We start from the raw sequence: 24,415 nt of genomic DNA, 5'->3' as shown, positions 1-24,415 counted from the left end.
ATATCAGCCAGCAGCTTAGGGCATTATTTTGGAATCGGAACAATTACGTGATCTTCCTTTTTCGACAAAGGACAAATATATTTCTGCAGAATCTGTCCAGGACCAAGGAAAACGTTCAATAGCATAAATTACTGAAATAATTGAAAAAAGGGATCTATCAAGCATATTTACAAAACAGTCACGCCTCGCATGCAAGCGCATAGAATTGTAACGTTATTTTTCTCTTATACATATGACAAATGCGTTATTGAAGTTCGTAAATACGAAAGGGACCTTCAATTAATGTAAAATAAGAGTAATACTAAATGCTCGACATATATATACACATATATATATATATTCTGTTTTCCACCTTCTCGTTTTGTACTTTAATTTGCACAGCATAATCGAATTATTTTACAAATAATAGCGTTTTTCGGTTACAGTTTGATTAGGCTAGTATCATAAGATTACTGTAGCGAAAAAAATATGAACGAAATGAGTGGAGTCATGATTATGACCTTCGTTTTGTTTACAGGAATGTAAGATATAAGGTACGAAATGAGAACTCTTCACGCAATATACGAAAGGAGAGGGTATTGTGACGTGTAGGCAATCCACATATTTTCTTAGAACTATGAGTTCAATGGACCCTACATTTTGAAATCTTTTTACATGTCCAGCTCTTATTAATAGTTGCCGCGTAGTCCCAAGAGGACTATTTTGGTTACGAGGCATTAGAAAGTGTTGACTGCAGATTAATTAGAAAAACGAATTAATTAGTAGTAAGAAAAGTAATCTAGAAATAAAAACAGACATACAGAGTATACAAGAAGTAATAAAAATGAGAGTCGAGGAATAGATAAATGACATAAGAAACGCGATTGAAAGGAAAGATAAATTGAGATAGAAAGAAAGGATAAAAGAAGGTGAAGTTAGGATGGAAAGGATGTTCAAAGAAAGAGATATTGAACTGGAGACGCGACATAAAGAAATAAAAGAAAAAATTGGAAGGTACCCTCTACTACCCGAACCGACAATTACCGTGTAAGGCCAGTCAACCTTTGATAGGAAGATCTCGTGGCTCGTTTCCCCGAAGCAGTTTGTAGCAGCTGCAGAAACAAATCGACGACTATAAAAGAAGGTATTGTGTCACTCATCAAAAAATGCATGATAGATGCCACTACTAAAGACACGCGAGAGCGAAATCTAAAATGTATAATTCACTAATATATTGAATTAACTCTACAAAAGTTGTAGAATAATGGTGCGTAAAACCAGCGGCTCGGATTTGATTCCCGTCAAGGGAGTGACAGCAGCAACAATTTTTCCTCATTAATTTGAGGTTATCTGTAGTGGGTAAAATTAATTAAAAAAAAAAATAAGTAGTACATTGAATTAACGTTACAGAAAGTATTTCATGAAATCGAAAATGTTGCGAACAAGAAGGAATTGGCCATTTTGCTTACGACAGCAGAAATTAAATGATTGCCCGTGGTGCGCTAATAATTGTGGAAGAATAAGTCACCTATGTTGAAAGTCCTCCTCAAACAAAACACGATTTTTCGGTAGAAATAGACGGCAGTCGGAACACTAAAATCAGTCAAGTTGGTTCTTTCTCACAAAGCTTGCGAAGAAATCATCTTTTCAAGATTGAAAGAAACCTTTTTATTATTTATATAAGGATTCATAAATGACCACAATGCTAGAATGGTTAGGTTGTGTGAGACTGGTCTTAACTACATTTTACAGAGAGGTTTCACCAATTTACAGAAACTACAATGTAGAAATTAGAGTCAGAAAGCCGATCTTATATCATTGGGTATTGATGGTCTATATGGTCAGTGGATGATGCCTTCATTTGATTGAACTCCGAAAACATGGAATCAACTTAAATATCAGCACTTCTACAATGCGCATCAGTATATAGGAGATAATAATGTCAAATTATAAGGCGAAGAATGCCGCTTATAGGGTGATCACAGAGGAAGATGAACTAATAGCGCCTCACTTCCAGGGCACTGCAAGAGTCAGAAGTTGAATCAGATAATCTAGAATTAGTACAGAAAGCATAATTGGTGAGACGTACGCTTATAAGAAGAAGGAGATTCATAGATGCCTGTTAGAATAGAATTTAAATGACTTTAAGCACATTTTAGGAACGTTTGAACCAGTAGCTCAAACTTACTTTTAAGAGAAGCGGTGAAACGGTCCAGTAACCATCCCAATAAGGGACAAATGTAGCAATTAGAAAAATTCTTAACTATTTTCAACAACGTGTTCGCCCTCAGAATCAAAATTTTGGAAAGACAAACTAAACATACCACCGCATCAACATCAGAGCAGCAAAGGCCGTTCAGCAAGCACCTACGAGTATAAGGAGAAGTAAGTGAATAATCTTGTACAACAGGTTTGACTCGGCTAGGGTAACACAGAAATTTGTACGATAGAGTTGTATTTATCAATTTACATATAGGCCTGACGCTGGAAGCTGGCGGAAATTTTAAAATGGCGTGGATGCGCGGTGGCAAAAGTAGGCAGTTTTAGGTATAAAGATTGCAACCCTCATTTTCAGTATTCCTATCAGGGGCGTAGATTAAATATTTAAGAATAGGGATCAGTGAGCAAGTAATAGACAGACAAACAGAAATCCATTCCCATGATGAGAGTGAATGTGATAACTAACCATAAAACAAAAGCAATAGGTTAATTTTTTGTTTTAGATAAGTCATGTTTTTACATTATTTTCTAGTACGCTACTGTCCTATCTGTATTAATACTATAATTTACGCCTACCTAAAGCTTATTTGTGTATCGGTTCCAAGTGACTTACCCAAATAGGTCATAAATGGGCAAGGACCTGCGCGACCGCTCGTCAGCTACTAACCATTAAACACGATCCAACATTAATTGAAGAAATTGGGGAAACCTCGATACACCCGTGCAAGTTAAGCGTCCCGTGAGTAGCTGAACCAGACCTTACTAAATCTTGATAATTACCAAGCTAAGCCCTGGAGTGTATCCATAAATATCTGTAAGGATGGAAATTTCTCTTAAGAACGGATCACACCTTATTGACGTAGTTACTGCAATTCCTGTATGTTAAAACTACTACAGTAATACGAGTTCGATATCGAGTATCGCCTAGGAAAACAGCGGGCTGACGCTGATTCACTTTCCTGGAGACCTTGCGTGGAGAAATGGAAACAGTATTTATTCGTTTGCAAAGTAGAAAGGAAGGACTGGTATCGATCTGTTGAAATCTAATCGCTATTCAGACTGAAGGAGCGTGAGGGATCCTGAGAGGATGATGAAGGATGAGAATAAATAAAAAGAATGCACAATCTCAATATCGTTATTAAAAGTTATTATACACTTTCAGAATTTTTACTTTCAATAGCGGTTAATATTTAATAATTAAATAACATCAATGCAAAATTAATTTATTTGTTACCACTAGTTACCTCAAACTAATGAGTAAAAATTTGTTGCTGCTATCACATACTCGCCGTGGTTTAGTGGTCAGAGCACTGGTGTGTAAAACCAGGAACCCGGGTTCAACTCCGAGCGAGGGTGTTACAGTGTTTTCTGTTTGATGATTTGCATATGGGCCAAAAATGGAATGAACACAAAAGACACAAAGTAATCAATCGTGTGTCAGAAGACTATGAAAATGTAACTACGGCATTATAATGTACATTGTACATGCATATATGCACTTACCCCGTACATGATGCTATTATTGCGCCATTATTATCTTGATGTTTGATATCTCCTCTTAGTACAACATTCAAATTTTAACGATTCAATACTAAAGTCATCAGTATTGCAACGTATGAATACTTACGTATTGATTTTCAACTATTAATGAGAAATGAATAGATTTTAAAGCAATCTTTGCATATTTACTTAAATTTCAATTTGACTATATAAAAATTATTTAAGGAATTGGAGAATGATTGTTAGATAGACGTTTTATTATTGATTTTAGATGGTTTGAGGGTTTAGTTGGTTTGTTGTGTTAGTACTCATTGAATACCTGGTATGAGTAATGCTTGATTAATATGAATGTCTAACAGATAGTCGGTATCCTGTACCTCGGGTCGTTTTAGGACTTATCAGTGGAGGTCCTCTTCAGCCGTGTATTGTAAGTACTTGGGGATTGTGTTTTTGGTTGTTAATGATATGTGTATGTGTAGATTGTACAGATGTGGGAATTCGAAATGTTAATATAGAGAAAAGAGGGATTTCAAAGGATACATCTGAACTAAATCTTACTACAAACGGTGGAAATAAGACGAAAAAAAACTATTAAGAAAATGTTCACAACGACACTTTTAAGAAACAACAATGGGATTTTGAATACAAGTTGAAAAGAAAATGGCTGTCACCCTTTTATGCGTTTGCAGTACACATATTTTAAAGCAATTAAATGAATTGTATGCAGTCAGTTTTATACCAATGTGACATAAACAGCAACCTAAAAACACCTCACAAATACTACAGAAATATACACAATACAATAATTCTTAAGCGTAAGGAACACGGACCTGAAATCTTAAGCTATAGTCTGGACCATAAGACTACGTCACTCGGTGTATATGAGGAAAGGGTAACAGCTTACTATATAAAAATACTATTGATACAAAGCGATAGTGACCATTGCGAAGTTTGTGAATTGTTCGCTGGTCGATCACGTAGTAATTTTAAGTCTAGGTGCCTTATTTTGTACAGTTCGAATTTTCTTTCTATCGTAATTATAACATGGTTGGACTCAGCTATTAAGCCTAAGTTTCGTTCCGTAGTTCCAAAATACAGTCCCGTAAAAACAGAATATTCAATCAGCACTAGGGCACGTTAAGAAGTTTGTTTAGTCTTCAGCTGATTTGTGTAAGTTACGTAAATTATGGCTTGCTTAGTCTGAAGGGAGTGTTTATGTCGTGACTATTCAATAACTTTTCGATGGATTGGTGATGTCCTTGATGTACTGTTTTTTTTTATATACCGCGCCAACCGCATATATTGGTCCTTGCTGTTGTTCTTCAGCAACATTTCCCCCAACTAGGTCAAGCTTTCGAATCCAATTATCAAAATAACACAAGGAATCAGACCTCTTCATCTACCATATTTTATACGTTATTTATAATCAGCGTATATGATCGTTTATCCACTAGAATTTCGTCAAGTTTCTTTGGAAATTTGGTCGCATGATCCTTTTCGACAATATTTTAGGTAGGTTTGCAACCAAATAATACTTTTGCAGGTGTCTCTCGTTTGAGCCGTCTACCCCATTTTTGAGTTTCTGTAGCTTAGTTTGTTAGTGGGTATTCTGCAGTGTATTATTATATATATTTATACTTGAAACATTCTATTTCTTCTCGAAGATGATTTTGATCTGTTTTAAATTCATTTATCCAGACTCTATTACATAAAGTCCTCATCCGAATTAACAAAACCAAACAGCCATTGCTCATGTAAGACAATTAGACTACTTTGTTGTTTGTTTTCGTAAACATAAAAGAATTTAAAATATCAATTACCAAAATCAGACATGACGTTATAGGATTATTATTTAATATACAAAAGGATCTAACACCCAGCGTAACATACACACAAAATATCCATGTCCTTCGTCGGAGAAAGTCTAGAGGAAAGTATTCAATATGGCTTAATCAACTCCATTATTCTGCCCATTCAATACGCCAATCACAAGACACCACATCGAGCTCTAAAATCACTACCAAACAGTTATAATAAGGCTACCACACAATATATTTTAAGTAAAGCGTTTATCAACAAAAAAAATAGTTATGGTTACATTGGAAACTCAGTTTTAACGCTTTATGTATATTTCAGTTAGAATAGCTATAATTCTCTCTGTAATATACATATGCAATTTTATTTTTTTATGGTCTCTTATTATTGCTCTTTTTACTTGTACAGGGTGTTTCTAAAATAATTGCAGAGCTTTGGAGTGTGTCACCTAGATACAATAGGGAATCGTATAGTGAGCTCAGCAGCGTGGTTAAGGGACAATTTTCTTTTAAGAAAATCACAACAAGTTACAATCTGAAGAAGGTCCTACGCGTGAATTGAAAACGTAGGTGTGTACCTACAGCAATAATATCTCAGCAGCTGCATCAACAGAGAAGGTATATAACAACTAGTACACAATTTTTAAACGACCATTAAAATAAATTAATAACAGCAGTTTTTCATCGCTGCAGTAGCACTGTTTCTGTTACAGCGCAACATGCAAGTATTATGAACGCAAAAATAAGAACATTAATTTAGCGAAAAACGCTACTAAACTCGCGAAGAGTGCTGAACATGCGGATTTGCGTCAAATAAAGAGAGTATTGGACAAGCAACATTCATACCTAAACAACATCTGATGAAAAAAATGTTTCCAGGAAGACTAGGAAGATTACAGTAATAGCTGTAAATTATAAAGATGTATCAACCGCTGCTTTAGCAATCCCACGAGAAGAATCACCGTTCGGTTCTATATCGTGTGTACTGTTTTGAGGGATGTCTGCTATGAAATCGATATTTCGCCTTTTAGAGCAGCGATATACCCCAGGGTCGTAAATAACAAATAAATATCATATGTTATATTTTTATTGTATCAATGACTGTTCTACAGTGACATACTCAGCTACACCAATGGCTGTATTGTATATCTGAACTAGTCTATTAAATTGCACATCGACTAATACAAGAAACACATTTTTAGTAGTGGTTAGTTTTTAATATGAAGTATTAATATGAAAATTAATTTTTTGAATTTTTTACCCACTATAAACTACCTCAGGTGAATGAGGGAGAATTGTTGCTGTTGTTATCTCGCCGGGAATCGAACCCGGGACCTTTGGCTTTACGCACCACTGCTGTGACCACTAAACTACGAGAGATGGCAACAGCAACAAGGTAACGAATACAAGGTTAAAACGCTAAAAGAATCAATAACTAGTGTAACATTAATATCTTGCATTATATAATTTAACAAATAATAAACGCATGTTCAAGAAAGTATAAATGAAATACAATACGGACATTGTCGTATTTCTCTGTGTGATTTACCAGGACCGGACTGGCCTTTACCTATACCTTTTCTCCAAAATGGCGAGCTTTCGAACTAGCAAACATCTACTTAACTTTCTTTTTTTTAATGTCTTAACTCCTCCTGCAAGCATTACACTTAGTTTAAATATATATAACATGTATATAACACAAAATAGCTACATCTTATCAATTCATTGTTAATTTACGTATAGATTCCTAACAACTGTGGCTCCTGTAAGTCAATTATTTTTGGTTCAGAATTTTCCTCGTTTCCACGTCTAGTTCCAGAATCATGACCAAATACCATTCATAAGGTGGTCACATAATACGTTTTGGTAAATGTCTAGATGATGGCCCCCACCCCCTTCGGGGGTGAGTGGGATCGAAAGAGGAGGTCCCCCCACCACTGTACAATAAAAAGTTCGTGGCGGTCTCACCCCCATAAAAAGTTAGGGGGGCTAGATGATGGCCCCCACCACCGGAGGGGGTGGGGGTGAGGGCAATGGAACGAGGGTGGTCACCTGTATATAACCCCATAAAACAATTTCGGCGGTCTCACCCACATAAAAAGTTATGAGGGTTGAAAGTTGATTATTTTGACAATTTTCATACACTATAATTCAAATAAAATACAATAAAAAAATTATATTCATGCGGGTGGAGGTGGGGGATCGAAAGAGGGTGGTCATTTGAACAAAACCTGAAACTAGGTAATAGTTATTGCGTCGTCCGTCAGGCAGACACAATAGTCTGTACTTGGTCTTCAAAATGTTCCAAACTGTCAAATCGAACGCGATACCACGGCTCATTCGGAGATCCTTTGAAACGCTATGGGCCAGAGAATATTCCTTAGATATAACAAAGAGGCCTCGTCGGATTCTTTGCGTCACTCCAAATTTGTTACCATGGAGGCCTTCCTTCATGAACTCTTCGAATGTGGGCTCGGAAGGAATAGTTTTTAATAATCTGGCCCGCGCCTCCTCTTCGTTTGCACCGGCGAATGGAGCCAAGCGATTAAAATGGACTACGATCGACTTCCCATTTGAAGTTTTCTTAATTCGGTAGATCATGTCGTTAATCCTCTTTACTATCTCATAGTGACCAAGATCTCCAGTTTGATAACCGCTTGCTGTGGCCTTGATATCGTAGTTTTCTTTAATCCTGTCATTAGCCATCCGCGTATGCAGACGAACCGACGAGGTTGGTAACATAATCTTCTCCAGCTAAGTCATCTCCTGGTTTACAGCCAATTTGAGGCCACAAGGTAGTCGTAACTCCCTTCCAAAAAGCACACTGACAGGTGTTTGACCAGTCGTTTCGTGGACATATGAACGGTATGCCATTAAAAATAAGGGCAAATAGCGGTCCCAGTCCCTTTGGTGATCAGACACAACCATGCCGTCCGATTGTGGATGGAGTGGATTAGTTCGAGTTTTCTTTATTCCTAGGAGCTCGCATATTCCACAGAATAAAGCCGATTCGAAGGTCCTCCCTTGGTCTGAGTGCAACTTCAAGGGCACCCTAGAACGACTGATCAACTCTTTCACCAGCTCCTAAACTATGGCTTCCGACTCCTGGTTCGGAAGGGCATAGGCTTCAACCCACTTGGTAAAATAGTCCATAACGACCACGATGTATTTATTACCTTTCTCGAACTCTGGGAATGGACCCGCCACATCGATTGCGATTCGTTCAAAGCGGCCACCGACATTGTATTGACGCATTGGCGCCCTCGGCCTTTTCTGTGGTCCATTACTCGCGGCACAGGTGATGCACTTCTTACACCAATTTTTGACATCTTTAAACTTTTACTATTTTCTTCCAATTCACGTTTCAAACTGTTACTATTTTACTAATGGAATGATAGAGCTTTTGCCGAACCACACAAAAATAGTTCGATGATGCTATGGAAATTTGGCTTAATAAAATTACAGTTATCCAGGTGATATCATTTACCTGCTAATATTTACGTAACCTGCATTGGTTTCTTTATTTCGTGATTTTAATGGATATTGAGCTGTAATTTACACGGCGTTGCATGCTTACAGCGATGAGCAAATGTACTTATTTAATTAACTTTTTGTTGTTTTGTTTATCTTAAACGTTCGATAACCCCAACTGTTTACATTCTCCATTGATGTGGCTGCAAAGTTTAATCCCAGTTCATATTTCGTGCATACATACATTGTCAATTCACGCACAGGACCGGCTTCAGATTGCAAATTATTGTGTTTTTTTTTTTTTTTGTTGCATAATGCTGACTGACGATGTCTGTTTTTTTGTGCCATTGGATATAAGTTAAGTATTAGTTATTGTAAATTCAAAGTTGATCTTTGTGTCACATCAAGTAATATTTAACAATATGATTTTTTTAAGGCAATTATTTTTAACTTAGAATAATAAAATAAAATACCCTAAATATATGATTTTCTTTGACATTTATGGTTTCTTATTCCTTTTTTTGTTTCCTACTTATTATTTTTCGCAAATTTTGCTTTTCAAAAAGTCCAAAACTTTCTTTCTTCTTTTCATTGAATAATTGTAATACAGCTTCGTCACCTCCTATAATTTTTTTTTAATTTTCACTTCCTTACGGATGAGTTGATATCGGAGACTACATTTTTATTCAGTCCAGTTTTGACTAAATTACATTTAGTACAAGTATCACATTTTGTGAAACTTTGAATGAAAGCCTTCCTTCTTAAAATTATGCAGTTTTTTAAATCTAAAAGACTTCTGCAGCTAATGCATTTCAGATTTTGAGCTCATACTCTACACGTAACTATACTGTTCTCATCAGGAATTTCACTTCGTGCTGTTTTATGAAGTGTATTTTGGACTTTTTGTGTTTTAGCATCGGACATGCTTGCTAAACCTTTATTAATTTTATCATCAGTTTTTTTTTTCTAATGAACCTGCCACTTTTTAATCGCTAAGTCATTACTAATAAACTATTCACATGTGAGAGGAGACGACAGAGTTGACTGTATGGGAGCACTCGGTATAGCAATAAACAATTCTAATGTGTATCATTTGAACGACTTCATTTGTGCTGACTTAGTTAGGTCGCGACACAGTGCGACTAACTAGGTCAAAGGCATTTACACACATAAATGTAAATTGCTGAAATGTTTTTTAACATTAGACCAATGTAAATAGTTTCTGTATAAGTAGGATGTAAATAGTTTAATAGATCAGTCTAACACCAGGCTCACTTTTATTTGGATGCTGCAATGGTGTCAACTCTTTGGCGCAGCAATAGTGTCAATCATTGGATGCTGTAATACTGTTCAACTCGTCATTGATGCAGAAATATGTCCAACGCTATTATAAAATCGGTTCTTCTCAGAACCACAACTTTAGTTAGTCTTCTCCATACGACTACAACTACATGACTGCTCCTCGGGAACATCCTTAAGAATGGATTCAATGTTATGCAGACCTTTTTTATTAATAATTTGATTATAACTATTTATTTTATGTATTATTTATTAATGTTGTGCATCGTTTTAATTGTACTTGTGATTCTTACATAACTTTTACTGTGTAAATTACTGTGTCTGTGGGTATTCACCAACCTTGCAGCACTATGTAGACTAAACGTTTTGTTATGTACTTCACTGACTTGACAACCTTTCTAGAACCACCAACAACTCGATTCTTATTATTATTACTTTATTAATTGAAGCCTTTGAAGAAGCCTCAGTTTTTTGAGGCGAAACGTTGGTATCGTATCAATAAATAAAATCTTTCACCCCTTTGGCTCTGATTCTTTATTTATTTTCGACTAGTATAGAATAAATAAATATATAATATCTGTAAATACAAACTAAAAACCTAGTTGAAAAGAAATAACGAAATGGTTAGTAGATCATGTTGAGAAACCATTTGATAAGTGCGGCTATATGTTAGTATTAGATATTATATCAAGGCAATTTTTGGTCGTTTGTGCTTGTAAGGCAAGCGCTCATTGTAACTAACCGTTTCGCGTACCAGCGTGTTCTATTAAACTTGCAGGTTGCAAACGACTTTGTTGCTATTTATCTTAGTAGGTCCTTTAACCGTGGTAAATTTAAGTCCCGGTAAAGCGTCGCGTTGGAAACGAACCAAGGAGCATCCGTAGCAAGCCTCAGCGCTTTGTTTTGCACAACGTGCGGTTTATTCAAGTGGGTCTTGGCTGCGTATGAAAATACTGGCGCGGCGTACGTCATAATCGATCTAATGACCGATCGTTGGATTTTGTGTGCAATAATCGGTGTGATACTTCCAAGTTAGTCCCTTATCTAACACCGAGGTACTCAACATTCAATTCCATGGGATCGGATGGTTGAAGATAGTGATGTTACCGTCTGGGTGTTGTCGATGTTTGGTGAAGGAAAGAGCAGCTCTTTTCGGGGTTCACCTATCGCCAACTTTTGAGCCAATCTTCCAATTCATTCGCCGCTTTCTGTAGACGGCGCATAACCACATCTGATACTGTGATTTGGTGAACATTACGGTATCATCGGGCTAGAGCGCGAGATGTGTGCTTCTTGTTCTAGATGTGTCCGCTGTGTAGATGGCGAACAGAAGTGATGACATGGGTGAGCCTTGTGTTGTTTTGGTCTCCAAAAAAAATTGCGATCCTGAAGAAACGCAGAAAAGTTTAGAAATTAAGCCGTTATTCCATACCTTGTCAAACGCTTTCGAAACGTCAAGGAGGATTGCTCCTGTCGGCTGCTGCCGGTTTTAATCGGCTGTTGCATATTCGAAAATCCATATGATCTGCTGTATTGTTAAATGTCAGGCTCTAAAGCCAAATTGTTCTGCAATTTTCCCTATGATCGTTAGTAGACTGTGTCCGCTGCCTTCCATTTTTGTGGAAAGTACCTGAGACGTAGCATTGCAATTGTTATGTTGACAATATACACAACTGCTTTTACTGGCAGCACCCTCAAGTGTTTCGCTGGTATTTCATCGGGTCCGGAAGCTTTCTTGGGATTTGTTTCCTAAAGGAGTTCTCTGATTCACTTCAGATTGGTTGGCTTGACGAATTCTGTGCGGGGTGTTCGAAGTAGACATTACTAATTTCTCACAGGAATAGTGTAGATTTCTTTATCTTCATCTGTCCTTTCTACGCATATGCTCTGTTCTTTTTAAATAAACCAGTGTGTCCGTACGGCTTGTGATGTAATTATTTAATAGACTTTTGCCCAAGATGTTTATTAACAACATATCTTTGATCTTCACGGACTTCATCTGTTTACCGTTCGTTGCATAACATTTACTGTATTGTCAATGTCAATTCGAATAATACCAACAACAAATTTTCTTTCTTCGTATTCGTACACTATTCAAAACTGTTTAGGTTTTTGCACATACATATGCAAAGTACAGCCACGATCCAAACAACAGCGTCTCACATAAACGCCCTTTTACCTGTAGTGCTTCTTCCAGTGTTGTACGCCGGAACGTGAATTCCATCACTTCGGCCCTTAATTTTTCCTGCTTTTACTTTTAGTTATTTGACGATAACTTCTCCTTTTTTTACCACTTTGGCCATTTTGAAATTTATCCATGTCTGTTCGTGGTAATATTACTTCCGCTGTCATGCTGTTATTAAATTAGCGAAATAAATTCTTATAAAATCTTCTATCTGATTATATTTGGACTGTAACCTTCGACTCTTTTGGGTATTTCAACATATAAAGATAATGCAGGCTGTTGTGCGGTTTATTGGAAAGTCTATCGATTACAGTTACACTGTAACGTCGAAAAAACCCATCGTCGCCTTCGGACGTCTTCAACGTTGGGATACGCTTCAGCAAGCTCGACTTCTATACTGACGCTGCTGAGGTGTTATTTTCATCCCACTTTTCTTGTACTATTCTGGTCTGTTCTTCATCCGCTGCCGTTCTGGATTTTGGACTTCTTCTGCATAGATGCTTCCATGTACACAATTCTTTACAGCCGCGACTTCAATCTATATGGATCAACTATCGTAATTGTGTGTGTAATTAAAGCCCTTTTACTATCATTACATGTATGTATCGCACATTAAGGTAGTCAACTTTGCCTTCTCTATACCGACACTGGACTGTTAAGTTAACTGGGCCCATAACCTGTTTACTCAGTAACGGAACAGTAAGAAATAATGAAATATTAAACAGTTTTCAACTTAAAAACAACAACAATTAATTGACTGGGCATGGATTGTTTATAATAAAAACGTAAATTATATTTAACATAAATATTGCCGAACGGTGACGAAGTCGAGGGTAAGAAAATAGTTGGTAATAAAATTGCGATAACAGCATGCAAGTGTTATGTTAGGAACGTTGCAAATCCATAACATTATAATTTAAATAACTAGAATTAATTAATAACTGATCTATTGGAACCACGACTTATCTGAAAAAGTATAGAGGATCTTTTTGAAGGACACGGAAATGACGGACATATTGAACATACCAACCAATAGTGTTACATGCTGGCGGATTTTATATTTGACTCCTCATAGCTTGAGAGCACATGAATGTTCAGTACATATTAAAAAACTAAAAAACAAACACAATACACCCAGTAAAATTATAAAATATTTGGTTTAGATAATAGGCTCATAATGTTGTGATGGACCATTATAAATGTTTAATAACTAATTCATCGGTAGCAATTAATATTTATTAAAACGGAGTTTCATAATTATTTAGAACTACAACTTCCTACTAATACAAAATAAATATTCCGATAATGAGTAATCAATATTCTACAAAATTTACCTTTTGTATCATTAATTAGTGTTATTAATAAATGAGGGTATTATTCTATAATTTACTGATATTTCAATTTAAAATCATTTGTCTCAATTTAAAGAATTGAACATTTCGTTGTTTTATTACAAACAACAATATAATAATGAAAATAATTTTAAATTAACGATAGCATAATTTTAAAGAAGTAATGTACCTATAAGTCATTTATGGTTAATCTAGTTCTAACATTTTCCTTCTTTTTTTTTCAGGTGAGTTTCACGCTTTAGTTTTTGGTAAGTTGCATACCTATTTATTTCTTTTTCTTATTAAGTGCTTAACGGATTCTATAAAATTTTCAAATTTTTTGATACGCGATTGTAATTGTGAAAAGTGAAAAAAAAGTTGAAGAAATGTACCTAATAATTTTTCTAGCATTTAAATCATTCAATAAAATCCAAAACAATACTTTGGTCATTTTCCTACAGAATATTACAATTTCCTGAATTACGTTTTTGAGGGAAGAAAGAAAATCCTTATCAATATTCCTTTATTTCGTTTTGATGAATAGAAAATTAAATAAAAATAAAATAAATATCTAGCAAACAGTGATAGATGTTTTTTCATATTCGACAATAATATTTGTTGGTTTAACAATTTCAATTCTGACTTATAAGGACTTATATATATATGACGAATGCGGTTGAGAAGTACAACAAAAATTTCTTCTACTTTGATATTGTAAATTTATCCTACGTCCTTTATGTTTGTTGTTTTCTTTAAACAAAGCAAAAGAAGAAGGACACAATAATCTCGGAATTTTGCTATCTGTCACAAACATCCACACGCATATACGATAGTACTTCATACACCTTTAAAAGTATGCCGCTGCTGGGCTCTTGAATTACGATTTTCTTGCCGGTGTAATTTCTATAACTTAAGCGGCTGCATTTCTAGTGAATACGACTCGGCTCGTAATTCGCTTTTCAACAAAGAAAAAGGTTCTAACCTCGTTTCCACGATTTTAATTTAACTGCAAAATTAACGTTTATGGCCACTCAACTTGATTCGCTTTTTGCTCGTTTAATGATGTTGATGACAGTTCGACTGAGAAACATTTGCCAGTTATGATGCAATTCTCATTTCTTTATTTTTTTTTTCGATTTATGAAAAGCTTTGAAATTCATCTAAAGTTTGGACTACTTTTCTGTATTCAGTTTATGTTTGACATTTCGCTGTTAAAAATCTTTATATTACTTTGAGTATTCTATTGTTATTGATGGTCTATGCGAAGCAACCTTACAAATACTTACAGAAGTTAGCAACAGTAGATAATGAATTTGACACTTGAAATATAGAAATGAGATTAAATGTAGGGATAATGCCTAGTTCCCTCCCATATACCTGTATTTAATTAGGGTTAAAATTTACGGTATGTCGAATTCCCTCCTAATTATACATCAGTTGCCTCCCAACGGCGGCGGATGACCTTGAGTGTTAATTGCCACTATTAAGTCATTAAGAGTTGTTTAAATACAGCATCACATATTAATCTTAATATTATTCATATATTATAGACACCACTTCATCCTCATACTTCTCAATTTGCTAATGCTTTACTAGATTTTCAATGTGAAATTTATGTTAAAATACGAAGTGTTTCATCTAATTTTAAAAAATTGTTAACAAGACAAACTAAAACTAATAAAATTTTTCTAAATGATTGCATCAAAAAGCTAGACGCACACGAATTAATAACTATTTATTTTCGATAAATTAAATCGGTAAGTAGTCAATAACTTAATTATCGGAGCTGATATGAACGAGAGGGAACTCGGCTAGTACCCGGGAGGAAATTCGGCATCACCCTAATGTAGAACTGATAATGCAAAAAATGATAATTGTAATACTGATAAAATAACCAACAGGAAATTTTGTAAAAATTATCAATCAGTACTGTGAAATCTACTTAATTTCATCCCAGCACAGATTACATCGAGTTAATGAGGAAAATTCTTTTTTGTTGCCCTCGCCGGTAATCAAACCCTGGTCCCTCGTTTTTCGCACCAGTACTTCTACCACCAAACTACGAGAGGTAACAGCAGCAACAACGACGAAGCGTACTTATTGGGTTACAAAATGGTCGAAATTAATGTATATACTTCTTTGTACAGGGTGTCTCACCCATTAGAATATTTTGGAAATTACTTCGATTTAAAATTTGAAAAATGCATTTGCACAATGGCGTTATCAACTAAAATAACGGCATTTCGTTATTTTAAGTAGAACACCCTATACGTTATGATGATTTTAAATTCTATTTGTAATTTTAATTTTTATTTTCATAAGGCTTCTAAAATTTACCGTTTTCGAAATACAGTAAAAGTTCCTTATTCACAGTTTTCTTGTTCGCGTTGTCATTATTTGCGGGTGAAACAATTGCAACACAGTTCCTGGCTAAAAATTTCATTATTCGCAGATACAATCGGTAAACAGAAAAATATTGGGTGTTGTTTATTAAGGGGATTCACCGCAATAGACCGCTCGCGCAAAGTGTGAATTTTTCCGAAAACATAGGTTTCTATTATAAACATTATGATTTAACGCTGCGCGATAAATATGTGATTTTTTGTATGGTAACAGACAAAGGTTCACACTAACTCGATACGTCATTAAAAGCTTTTACAAGTGCTTAAGGTTGATGCTTCCTGTCGGACACGTATTTTCAATAGAAATTAAAAAATTAAAAAATGGCCTTCGACAGGCCTTAGAACAAAGCTTTATCTATCTTACTACAAAATTTCGAACCTCTGTTCGAAACATTATATTACTGAATCCCCTTAATCTATCGTCCGGCATCTTATAAGTATGTTCTGTTGGTACATGCCGAAGCAGCTTTTATAAAAGATGTAACCGAGTAAAAGAAAGTGAAAGATTGAGTGCTATTTTTCAGCATATCGGTATCTTTTGAGTACTGTTGACTCGTTCCGAGTGGACTAATTTCAAAATTCAAAACAAGAAAAAGATACTAAATTTTTTAATCCCTTGCCTAAAGCTTATAAACCTAAATAACAATTAATTTTAATTACGAATTTCTCAATAAATTGATTTTATTCTGATACGTATTACGTATACGTAGTAATTTAAAAAAAAAGTAGCACAGGTTAGTAGGTAGCAAAAGTATTTGCCTATTTTACAATAAGAAAGCTGGAACAATAATATTCTTAGAAAAGATAGCTTTGCTCTCAAGCTTCTCGTCCATACTTTCAAAATAGCTTGATTACATACAAGGTGGTAAATATTTAATTTTTTCAAATGGAACACTATGTATTTCCATAGACTTTTGCAGAATTTTATTCTGTTTCGAATGGTACTATGATTCCTTTTGAACCAGCAGTAACAGCGCAAACTTGCAGCATTCTATAATCTGCCAGCAATTACAGTAGAACAAGCCAATTATATCAGAGAATTGAATATCATTAAACTCACAGCAAGTAGAAATAACTAGAATTCGAAGATTGTTACTGAACTAACAACATCTTATTTAACACAACAATAAAGAGTGTTCTTTTATTACTCAACAATTGCTTTGGCTTAGTCAGTCTTGAGATGATTACTTGATCATTTCACCTATTCAGTTTTAGGAAGCGATGTTGGTTTCGCTTCAGGTTCTTCTTTCCACGCTGAGAGAAATTATATAGTTAGATTTACTATGCTGTGTTAATTTTCCATTTAATATTTCATAGTTGAGTCCTTTCATAGCAAAGAAAGGAATCAACTATAAGCCCTCTAATGGGAAATTGACACAGCCGGTTCGACTACCTCCACCAATCTGGGTAATATTTGACCATCCTCTATACTTTCCTTATAGGCGGCAAGTTTCATTTTGAGATTCTCGAAGAAGGTCGTAGGATATTGCAGATAATGTCATTGCGTTATGACATTATCTGCTATGTCGACCACCAACGCCCAACTGTATGAGATTGTACTTCCAATTTCAATTTCTATGTTGAATTCTTCATTGATTGGTGTTGTTTCTTCGGTAGCTTTACTCAAGATCAGTCTTCTTGCTACAGGTCGAATTTACCATTCCTATACCACATCAGGTCGAGCGATAGTAAACCATTATAAAATTATGCTGATTTATAGATCTGTCTGTGAATAATGAGTTGGTTCTGTTCAGTCTTGAAATGATGACTTATTCAGTGGCTTGGTGAGGGTGAGCCAAATTGCGGTCCATAATGTAGCCTGATCTTAGTTTTTCGACTGCTGTGTTTTGTTTTAGGGAAATTCTCAACTTAGGTGGTTCATTCTCCATATTTTCAGCATTTCGGACAACCACTGTAGTTTTTGTAGTTTTGAGCAAAATGACCAGTTCTTTTACATTCCCAAAATTTGAGGTTCAATTATCCCCTGGCTCTATTCTGGCTTTCTTCACATCGATTACGCATTCCTGATAAGCGACATAACACCTTTCTTTGCTACTGATTGCATACTTCAACGACTCTTAAGACCTCCGTGTAACATAATTGGATTTATTTCTATCATTATTGACCGAGTTGTATTTTAACAAGTTTGCAATGCACTTATAATACTTCATTTTTCTTATACACCGATGCATTTTTGAAGATAAATTGATCTCGTATGTTCAGAAAGTTTGTTGACGGTCTCACAAATCGAATGCAGAAAACTGCATCTCGATCCGACTTTCGAAGGTTTAGTGCTTTATTTCCTCGACTAAGTGTTTAGTTAAGAATGGTGAAGGAGACTGGTTTGAGCAAGTTATATCTCACTCAACCGGAATGAGTCGTCAGGCGTTTTGTTCTATCGTGTTGCTTTTTAAATTTCCCTTAGGCAGCATATTTAATGCTGAATGAGTGTGGGCAGCGTCTGGCAAGCACTTTCTGTAGAAATTTAGCAAACCCAACAATTGTTGTAGTTGTTTGACGGAGTTTCATTTCGAATAATTGATTATTATCTACTTTATCAGATACACAGCATATATATATATATATATAGCTTTGACTGAGTAAGAGTAACCTGGAATGGGCACTTCGTTTTCGCCATATCATTACACTTTGTTCTATTAAATAGTACACTATGTTACCTCTCATGTGATGATCTTCGTGAGTTTATATCTCATTGCCGCTTTCTTCAATGAGGGTATTTTTATATTTAGACAAACGTAGGAACAATAATTTATGTAGAAGGAAGCTTGTTGCCACATATTAAGTATGTACATTAATTTCGTATTAATTAAAATCGCAATCCATTTTGTTCGAGCAAGCATCGCAGCGCTGTTGTTATTCGTCGAGAATCGTCACTAAATCCCACCTTGGCGACGGCTTAAACACCAGGGGTGTTTTAGTGCCGAAGGCAAAGTGAAATCCGTGCCAAGCTCGTTTTCATTTTCTCTTTAATTTTCCGCCCAGTACTTGCTTCTACTTTGTTTGGAAGTAATCTGTACCGAAGTTATTAAAATTAGGTGTAGGTCTCATGTTTGTGCTGTAATACAGATGACGCTGTTGTTGTTATTATTATTATACCTACGTGAACATTTGTGTTTACAGAGTTCAAACTTATGTAAGCAGTTACTTTACTCTGACGCAGTATCAGGTTGCTGGAAGTTGAGAATTAATACGCTTAAAGTCTAGATTTAGTCAAGCTCTTGATGCATGTGATGCAATGTACAATGTTTAGTAAATTAGTACGAGAAGAGCGCACCCCGTTGCATGAATATAGATGAAATTTCCATGGCATGGGAATAACATCTATGAAGTATTCTAACAAAAACACGATTGTTGCATAGAACGTTCGTAATTAACTCAGTTCATCCAAACAAAAATCTCATAAATTAAACAAGGCGATGGTTCCCCATATTAACCCATCGGTGTGGTGGTTCGATTTATCTATTGAATGGTGTTCAGGGAGAATTTAATTAAGCAGTCTATTTACCTTTTGACAAAATCTATAGGTTCACCATTGTGCTTATGTATATATGTATTTCTCAATGTACTTACACTCTTATGCTGTAAAATTTGTTTGTGTAACCTACAATCGTCATTTAGAATTTGGAAATGAAAATACAAATACCATTTCTAAATTAGATAAATTTTCTAATAAACTGCATCTAGGGCTTCATGAGTTTTAGAAATTGTAATCCGTTAACAGTAGTAGTGTTGAAAGGTAAAAACTGAACTGTAAAGTGTTTAAAATAAATATTAACTATCATTTCATCATTCTTCGTGACCATATTTAAAAGTTAAATTTTTCATTTATATCTAAGTTGCTTTCATATTAATTTCAGTCGTAACAATATTAGAAACTGCTTTATAAGCCTAGCAAATCACATTCCTCTAATCGTGGTGTACATATGTACTAATTTAAAAGTTTACAAATTTACATAACTCAGATGACAATATTCTGACGCTGAATTATTTTATTTGCTTTTATTTTAAAGGAAAGCGCTGAACTTTCCTTATCAGCTTTAGGTCAGAACTGGCGCTTTCTGAGAGTATGAGTTGAGTGATGATTTAAAGGAATGCTTGAATCACAGCTTGGGAGTTAAAGAAACAAAAGAGGGATATTTAGAAATAACGGCAAAATAAGCTTAAAGGATTTTCTGTCCGAAAGCTGTATAAATAACTACTCAGCTTACATATACGTAGCAGGATAAAGAGGACTTTGTTGCGATCCACTTATTCAGTTGGCCGAAACTGTAAAGAAGAATTACCTTTTATTTTTCTTATCTGTGATGGAAGTTTAAGTAATTAGTTTTGTAAAAGACGTTAAAGTGCCAGAACTTCTTAGATTTAATTAACCAATAAGATAAAGCGGTACAAGAATACGGAAAATATCAAAACACTATTGAACTGGAACAAACGTTTAAAATAAAATGGGAAAACTTTTTTAAAACTAAATAATGGATAATATAGGGAGTTAGCACTAGAAATACATAGCCTGATATTTAATGAAGTATGGTTAAACAATTATTAACTATGAACTGAACTTATTCTGATTCGTGTCTAAAGGACATCGGGTATTGGAGTTGCTTCCTAACGTTTCGCGGATTGACCACATTCAGCATCGGAGATGGAAGGACCTCTGATAAAGTTCACCACTTGTGCTAGCGAAACGTTAGGAAGCAACTCCAACACACCACGGCCTTTAGAACCCAATCAGAACAACATCAGTTCACTTATTGGCCGCGAAAGCTTTTACTAATTTGTCAGTTATAAACTAATTCAATCTCTTTATTTTTTACGTCGAACTGTACTATATACCTAGCCAAAATTATGAGTAACACTTATAATGTTGTTAAAAATGTTATTAAATCTTTGGATTTATCCAGTGATCCGTATATACTAAATGATGTAAGCAGAGGAGTAAATATTAACACTCAAAATAGAGCAAAACATTAATGTATTATTTATATTTAGTATTTCGTCATATCCTTCAATGTTATATTTAACTTCTGAAATAAAAATATAAAAATGTGATAATCAAAGAAAATAAAATTTCAGAGATTTCTATTACGTAGAATTGTCAAGAGTGGACAGTACAATGAAGAAATTTCTTTTATCCTACAATTTTATTATTAGTAGCATAAAATAGATATAAACATCAATTACCTACATTTATTTAATTATTTATTAATAGCTCTTTTATATTGTTTTTTAAGGTTGTATCTTATTTTAGAAAGCATTTCTGTTTCAATTTCATTTTATAAATAACAATGGTTTGTAAATTACGATTTTATTTTCGCATTCTAAAGAACATTCTCCAGAGAAAAAAGTAATATATTAGTTTGTTGTGCGCATAAAACAAGAAAATACTCAAAATAAGAAATATTAAAAATTGGAAGTTAACCTTACATCACCCAAGCAATTCATTATAATATTAAATTTAAGGAGGAATGAAAATTACAGAAATTGTGCGATTAATAATCGAAGTTGAAATATGAAAAGGCTTTATAAGGAAGTACAAGTAATAATCTTATTCACAGACAGAAATATAATACCTACCCTGAAAAAAAATGTTGTACCTAATATCGAACATTTCCATTGATTAAAGAAAATTACATGGGATTAATGAATAGTTTTCTGAAAGAATGAACGATTCGTATTCAGCAATTTTTACTTGATAAATAATAACATAAATACAATGAAATCCCAGTTATTGTTGTTTTGTTGGATATATTTAATAGTACTTATGAAAATATTCATTAAGATTACGAAAAATGTGTTGGCAATTACCAAAGTACGTAAATTGTATACCTTAGTAACTATAACTACCACAGGATGAACCTAGTATTGTAATTTACTAATTGTTACGAACACCCGGTATCTTAAGCAAGACATATGTAGGGTCGAGTACGATTCCCAGTCAAGGCCTCCGGTGAAGTCGTCTTGTATGAACAAACATTCATGGGCAATAGGATAAATAACTGTGAGATAAACGAGTTCACAAACTCAGAATAACTTTCACTTTATTACTGTTATCAACAAACAATGTAACTCTTTACAATAAATGCAAAAAGAATACTTGCTACGTGGTTTGCTTCTTTTAATATAGTGCTTGATTTTTATATGGTTAATTCCTAATCTGGTTGTTTATCCTTTTGTCCATGAACGTTTGTTTATTCATGCAACCGTCCGTTGTTTTCCAAATTTGCCGTCGGCGTAACCCAATATCGTCCATACGTCTTGACTTCTCCAGAGGCCTCGACTGGGAGTCATACTCTACCGTACGCATGCTTTCTTTAAGATACCGGGTACATTCGGCCTTTCCTGACTGTGGAGGTTCCTCACGACTTCTTTTACCATTCATAGTCCTAATGTCAAGACAGAGAAGGAAAAAAAAAACAGTTTACTTATATGTAATTCTGATAATATTATTTAAGTAATTGGAGAGCGTCCCTCGATTTGTTTTCAATTAATAAGAAACAAAATTTAAACAATAAAAATAGAATTAACAATTGTTTACGAGATCTCTTTCAAATGGGTACCCTTATTTTTGTTTTGTCTTTGTTTTTAATAAATCATGTGAACACACGCGATACATGACCTTAGGATTCACGCTACACCAACCAGAAAGAAGAGACAACTGGTTTGACCTGCCCATTTTCCCACAATCCTGGTGCAGCCGTAATCCACAAAGGCATTTGCACTTCATGCAACGCCGCAATTCACTTACGTTTTATACGTATTGGGTTTAATCGTCATTAATGAAGGTTACCCAGGACTTTATATTTTCTACTCCTGCTACCCCATGATATAGAACTCGTGATCACGTCATTCATTGAATGTCTCGGATTTCGTATGGGTCATTTTCCAATACCTTGGTTACTCTAAAGGGACCACACCATTTCGATAATAATTTTAGGCCTCTTCCGATGTTTGGCAGATTCTTAGAGTATGAGATCCTCAACGTTGTATTGTTTAGGGCGGCACCTTTTTGTGTCGAAGTACCCTTTCTGTTTTATTTGTTGAATGTCCCATTCAGACAATCCAAGCTCAATGTTATAAATGTTCTTGTCCCTTTGATCATCATCTACATTAGCTCCTATAGTGGCTAACTAGTCACGAATTGTTTGGTTATACCGCTCAATCTGACCGTTACCCCGCGGTATACCAGCAACAACATTTAAATGTTGTTTACTACCAACTTTGATACAAAACTGTCGAAAGGATTTTGATTTGAAGGCCACTCTGCGGTCACTGATGATTCGACGAGGAATCCCAAAGATTTTAATTATGTTCTGTAGCGCTTTTATGGCATATTGTGAGCCGGTGTTTTTAACGGGATGAATTAAAATAAACCTTGTAAAATCATCAACAATGACAGATAAATATTTAATAAAGGGTCCCAGATGGTCAGTGTGAATAGCATGGAAAGGACGTCCGATTTTTGGAAGTGGATGCAAATAATCTAGCTTTTTTACCGGAAACGGAATTGTAATATAGACAGTTTAGACAATTGTTAACATATCTTTTTTACAAAACAGTATTTGGAAGTGATTACTTCATAAAAGTGCACCATATCGTCTTAATATTTGGAATCGGCAAGCCTATTTAATTGTTACTCAATAATTGGAATAGTATATTTATCTTTTGTTGTGATTTCATTCAGAGGACCGTAGTCAACGCATAAGCAATTTTCCCCATTCTTTTTATAAATTAAAATGATGATACTGTTGCGTAATAATTTATCATAGCTATTAGGGAGTTATGTAAATCGCGTTTTTGCGTAAAATTTGTTCGCAACAGATCTTTCTACTCTGACCACGTAAACATTCTTTTGGGTAGCCCCCAAATTTCGGCAGAGTCCTTCAGTTTATTTAACGTTAAATAACTAGTAACCGTATCATACCACCCGTACTTGTTAGCAAATAATCCTTTTTAGACCCTGTCACTAGGGCCTGACTTTTTCTTCTTTCTCAAAGAGAACTTGTCGCATACCACTCCTGATGTGAGATAAACAATTTCACAAACTCAGAATAAGTTTCACTTTATTACTGTTATCAACAAACAATGTAACTCTTTACAATAGATGCAAAAAAGTTGCTTCTTCGTTCGCGTCTTTTAATATAATGCTAATAGTTAATTCCCAATCCGGTTGTTTATCGTTTTGTCCATAAATGT

The sequence above is a fragment of the Agrilus planipennis genome, unplaced genomic scaffold (genome assembly GCF_000699045.2).
Source record: "Agrilus planipennis isolate EAB-ADULT unplaced genomic scaffold, Apla_2.0 scaffold166, whole genome shotgun sequence".
Lineage (NCBI taxonomy): Eukaryota > Metazoa > Arthropoda > Insecta > Coleoptera > Buprestidae > Agrilus > Agrilus planipennis.
Note: the sequence above shows the minus strand (reverse complement) of the source record.